This window comes from Panicum virgatum, chromosome 4N, assembly GCF_016808335.1.
Source record: "Panicum virgatum strain AP13 chromosome 4N, P.virgatum_v5, whole genome shotgun sequence".
Lineage (NCBI taxonomy): Eukaryota > Viridiplantae > Streptophyta > Magnoliopsida > Poales > Poaceae > Panicum > Panicum virgatum.
In genome coordinates, this window is record NC_053148.1 from 39,595,095 (window position 1) to 39,601,094 (window position 6,000).

Genomic DNA, 6,000 nt, shown 5'->3' on the forward strand with positions numbered 1-6,000 from the left:
TTTTGATGCATAGTTCTACCCTAACAACATTAAAGGCTATGATTTGATGAAACTTGATTTCTAACTTGACAATTATATTGATGATGTGAGGCAAAATGATAGTTTCAAAGGCCTTGTGAATCTTATTGACATCCCAATAAAGCTTGTGCAAACAAATAGACACACATTATATGATATGGTGTACACGCTTCTCAAATTGGTATGGCTTTTACCGATTACGACGACAAGTGTTGAAAGGATATTTTCTACAATGGCTTCAGCCAAAACTAAGAAAAGAAATAAATTGAGTGATGCTATTTTGGATGATTGTTTTGTCACATTCATTAAGCGGGATATTTTCTTTGAGGTGCATAAAAATGATACAATCGAGACTTTCATGAGTTTTAGAAATCGTAGACCAAATAAGAAGTAGCTTCTTTTATTCACTTGAGCTAGTATGTTTGAATTATTTGTATTATAATTTATAAAATATCGGTATTTCTGACACTCTCCGTTGAGACACTGATGAGTTGTATCCAGTGAGCAGCCATGTGTGGAGAACGAAGAGAACTTCGGGCGGTTAGAGATCAGGGTGGATCGTGGATTTTCGACCAATGGAATGGTGTTGTGATTTTTTATTGTGGATTAAGATGTATTTAAAAATCTGACCTACGATTAAAGGGTACTTAAAGATAGTTGTGTTGTTAGAGGGGCCATGCCCCGGCCAGCCGCCCATCCCCAGTTCCGCCGCTGCTCTGCGAGGATTTTCCTTTCTAGTGGGTTCGTCTCGTCGCTTTCGTAGACCTGCTTGCAGGGCTAAAGTGTCTTTGCAGTGTTCGTTATCTGAGTGACAGGATCCATTTTGACCAAATGTAGCTGGATATGCGCAGATTGCGTGCAATGCATGTTTGGAACTAATGGCTAGAGTTATTTAGCTCAAGTAAATATCTCTATAATAAAATAGTTCTTCATGGGCTATTTAGCCTTTAAAGTATATTTTCTCAATCATTGGAGCCCCATTATCTCTCTTGCTATTGTGGGCCTCACCTAAAATAGCTCAAATAATCACTTTTTGGGTGTGATAGTTTTTTGAGATACACTATTGCAAATAGTCCAAACTAGCCCTCATATTTGAAAATTTTAGACTATTCTGAGCTATTTTAGGTTAAAAATAGTTCTAGTCCTTGATCCAAATATGTCCATTGATAGTTGAATCAATAGATTGGCCCCACATAAGCGATACAGTCACATGAATGTACTGCACTTCGCCTTTTTCGGCAGTTCTTTTGTGTTGGACCAGCAGAGATCCGCGTGGGGTACGCTCGTGTTTGCACAAAATTCGAGAAATAAGAATTTTTTTATTTATAGCAAAGATTAACATGTGGTAATGATATATTTTCAAAACAGACCTAGTAAATAAGATTTTTTATTTCATCAACCAACAATTTAGTATAAATCATAAAGCATAAACAATACGTTAAGATCAACATATTCAAATCAAACAATGCAAAATTGACATGCATCCTGTCTGCAAAACAAACTGATCCTCTCCATTACCCAAAAATTAAAATCAATTGGCACAAGGTTTATGAATTTGCTAACCTGGACATCGGTATTCCTTTTGCGAAATTAATACAATCTAAAACAACTGTAGCTAGAGGATTTGTTTTAGAGCTATAGGAAAAAACAAAATGGGACTCAAGAATTTGTGATGCAAATGCAGCATGATCAGGAAGGGGGCTGGCGCGCGAAAGGACCTGTACCTCAGTAGTTACAGAGCCTAAGTAGCCTAAGTAACAACTAAGGTCCTGTATTTGACTCCCTGTGGGAGCGAACATTCTAGATTTTTACGGTGTTGTGATTTCAGTGGTAGGCGACATTCCCGTTGACAGCGAGGCGTCTGTGGTGACTTTGTCAACTTGAGGATTTGCCGGCTCAGTCTTTAAAGATGCTCATAGAGGTAAGGTTTGTGCGCGTGTGTTTAGAGGGATGAGTATACGTGCGTTGTGAGTGTCTGAGTTATATGGTGTAACTTATAAAAAAAGGGTGGGCGCTTTATTGGGTGGATGAATCGGTAGGGGCGGACGGGGGAAGAGGGAGGCGAGGCCGGCTTCCTTAGGCGAAGGAAGGGGAACGGGGCAGGAACTCAGGCGATGTGCTTAGATTATCCGCACTCGTTGTACTCTAAATTTATCCTATAAAAAATATTTTTGTCTGATCAGCGAGATTCTCTCCTATATACCCAGTTTTGCTGCACTCATTCATCCTCTGACTCTACTATATACCAACTACCTGTGGATGGTACCCACGCGTCAATTTTTTTTTCTTTTTATACGCCCTCAGCGCCCTCCCTCCCTCCCCGCTCTCTCTCTCTCTCCCATCCTCCCTCCGCCGGCTCGCCCCCTTCCTGCTCCACCCCGCCGGCCGGATCCGCGCGCGGCGGGGTGGTCGGGCGGCGGCGGCGGCGGCCAGATTCTCCTCGCTCCCTCCGCGCGGGGCCTCGCCGCGCCCCCTGCCGCGCGTCCTCGCCGCGCTCCCCTCGCCAGCGGCGCCTCCCTTCTCCTCCGCGCAGGGCCATGGCGGCGGCCGAGGCCCTTGCTTGCGGCAGCTCGCCTCCCCGGTGGGCGCGTATGGCAGCGCCGGCATGTGCCGTAGGGCAGCGGGGCCAGCTGGCCGCGGAGGAGATCCAGCGCCGCCGTCCCTGCCTCCGGCGGCGGAGCTTGGCGCACGTGAGCAGCACGCGTGGCGGGGCGGAGGTGGCCGGCGGCGGCTCCCCTTCTCGCAGCCCTGCTCCCTCAGTCTCCTGCTCTCCCTGGATCGACGGCGGCACGAAGGAGCAGGGTGGCCCGCAGGGTGAGCAGAGGCGGGGCTCTGCATGGGTTTGTCCTTGAGGCAAGTGCAAGGAGGAGGGCGGCGGTGGAGACCCACGCGGCGCGGTGGCCTCGGAGCCTCAGGCCCCCAGCGGAGCGTGAGCGCGCGCTCGTCGTTTTCTCCGCCGCGTCCTCCAACCCGGACGGCGGCGGCGCGCACTCGCCGTCAACTCGTCCTCCTCTCTTTCTCTCTCTCCCGCGGTTCAGCAGCTGCTCTGTGCAGTGGCGCACCGCGGCGGCAACAGCAGCAAGATGGAACCGGCGGCAGCGGGAGCAGGGAGCAGCGCGTGTTGGTTGGGGATGGCGCGCGCGGCATCGAGCAGCGAGCGGTGGTGGGGTCGGCTCAAGGTTTTAAATAGCCGGCTATAGCTTCCGCTATAGACCGCTATAGCTTCTAGAAAGGGCGGCCGCTATGGCATTTAGCCCGTTAAAACCGGCTATAGCCCGCTAAATTCCGAATATAGCCCGCTAAATGCCGTAACGGCAGCTCTACCGCTAAACGTCTTAGCCGGCGATTTAAAACCTTGGGTCGGCTACAAGGCTAGATTTGGCGTTCACCACTTGATCCGCTTCGGCAGCGGAGGCGATGCAAGAGACCGCTGAAGCTAAAAAACGCTATCCGCGTAGCATTCGCCAGTGCGGATGGATGGGACGGAGCGAAGCGGCACGCGCTCGAGCGATCGCAGCGGGAGGGGCAACTGCGCGCGAGTGGGGAGCTGTCGCGTGTCGGGCTGGGGTCGTCGTGAGCCGCTGGATCATCGTCTGACGGTTTGGATTTTTCGTGAGCGTTTCGGTGGGCCGAGATGTACTGCCATCATGTGGGCCTTTTGCTACAGAAATGACGATGGGCCGGGTAGTGTCCGGAAGAGGATGTATTATAATTGGCTGGGCTGGGCTGGCGGCGGCTGGGCCTCAGGACTCACCTCACCGTACTCGGCAGAGAACTCCAGTGAAGATTCATGTTCTGGGCGAAACCGAAATCATGGGAAGAATTTCCAAAAGAACCAAAAACATCATTGATTAAGAAATTTTATTATTGTTTAAACAGGTCTGAGCGTGAAGAAGTTCAAACGTGATGGTTGAAAGAAATTGCATGTGGTATGTAGCCATGTAGGTTGCAGGATGCAACGGCATGCAGAACGACGCAACGATAACTGATAACTGATGAACAGAGTCCGCCGGTGCTCTTCCTCCTCGGCCCCGCGGGGCTGCCATGCTTGGCTCAGAGGCCGCCGAGCAAGTAGTTCCGCAGCGCCCTCGCAAGAGCGGCGCCGGCGGCCGCGAGCCTGGGGAACCGCCGGGCGACGACCGACAGCATGGCGAGCGCCGCGCCGAGCAGCCAGAGGATGAAGGCGAGGAGCAGGTGCCCGGCGTTGCTGGGCGCGGCCTCGCTCAGGCCCAGCTGGTGCGTGATGACGATGGTGCCGAGTAGCATGAGGACACGCCCTGAGTCGATGAGCAGACGCTGGTGGCGATCGATCGCGGCGGCGCGGCCGTCCATCGCGGCCCACGCCTTGCTTCTTCTCGTGAGCGTGGTGGTGCGGTGCTGGAGAACCAAAGCGGATTGAGAACTCCCCCGAACGCGTGGGCCTTTTTTATAGTACAAGGATCAGGGGCGGAGACGCGGGGGGGGGGGGGGGGGGGGGGGGGGGGGGGGTCGGCACGGAGACCGGGCAGTGCTTTCTGGTTGCTTTACTTTCTGGTAGTTTTTTTTTTGAACACGACTTTCTGGTAGTATAATGCGATTTTGGGACGAGGAACGTTCAATGCGATAGGGGCGGTAGTGTCTACATTCCATCTGATGATGAAATTTATCCCAACGGAAGCAGGAGTGGGAGTAGAGTGGTTCCCAAATTTACATTGAACATTTAAATTTTGATTAAATTTTTATATAAATTAGCATAATTGGCCTCCCTAATAATGAAAAAAAAAATTTCTGGCTCCGCCCCTGATAAGGATGCGCTACAAGGAGAGGCTGATTTTTTTTTACCATAGATACATTACGAGGAGAGGTTGAAGTTGTCTAGATGTGAAGATTTGATGCTGGTTTGGACTAATTTTATTTTTGTCTCAAACATATGTGTAAGGATCGATAGACCAAGAGGGGGGTGAATTGGGTCTTTTTCAAGTTTCTAAAACAAGGTAAAGCAATCTTAACCTATGTAATACTAGGAAGGCTCGATTCACCAACCGGCTAGCTAAGCAAACTACACAAGCTTACAAAGATACAACTAGATATGAAACTAAGTAAGGTAGAGCTAAACTATGATCTCTAAGGTCAAGCACATGAATAATTGCATGAAAATAAGTGCTTGAAAGTAAAGAGTGGGCAAGAGACAACCGGATTTTTTTCCGTGGTGTCGATGTGTTGCCACACACCCCTAATCCACGTTTTGACACTCACTAAGAGTCTTGTCACCTCCCAAGTCACCGAGACGAGGGCGCTCACTAAGAGTCTCCATTCACCATCCCGGCGTGGTGGAGCTCAAGCCACATACAAACTTCTTCGGGCTCCCATAATCGTTGGCAAGCTCCGAAAGAAACACCTTCAATCACCAAGATCGCCTAGGTGCTGCCAATCACCAAGAGTAATAAGTTAGGGCCTTCACTTGAGCAAGAACCGATTACCAAGAACGGATGCACACAAGCTTCTCTCTACTCAAGTCCTTAGTCTTGCTTCTTGATTGATTGAATGAACAATATGTGTGAATGATGAAGCTCAAGGTGGCTCTCAACAATGTATGAGTGTATGAATGTAGCCTGGTGTTAAGAGTGTGTAAAATGACCTATTGGAGGGGTATATATAGGCAGCTCACACGAATAGAGCCGTTGGAGAAAAGCTGCCAGAAAACTGCGTAGCGCCGGTTAATCCGACGATCCTCCAATAGCCAGCGTCGGTTTAACCGATGAATGTAAACTGCCCCTTCTGAAAACTAGCCGTTACAACTTGGGCAGATTAACCGACGTATCATCGGTTTAACCGGTGAGTGTAGTTGTCCACTGATCAACTGAAAAACCAAGTCTCTGGACAACTGCACCGACGTTAACTCAAAACCATCGTCGGTTTAACCGGTGAGTACAACTTCAGAAATCCCTGGAAAAACCATCTCACTGGTCAATTGCACCGACGTCTCAATTCAAACAGCGTCGG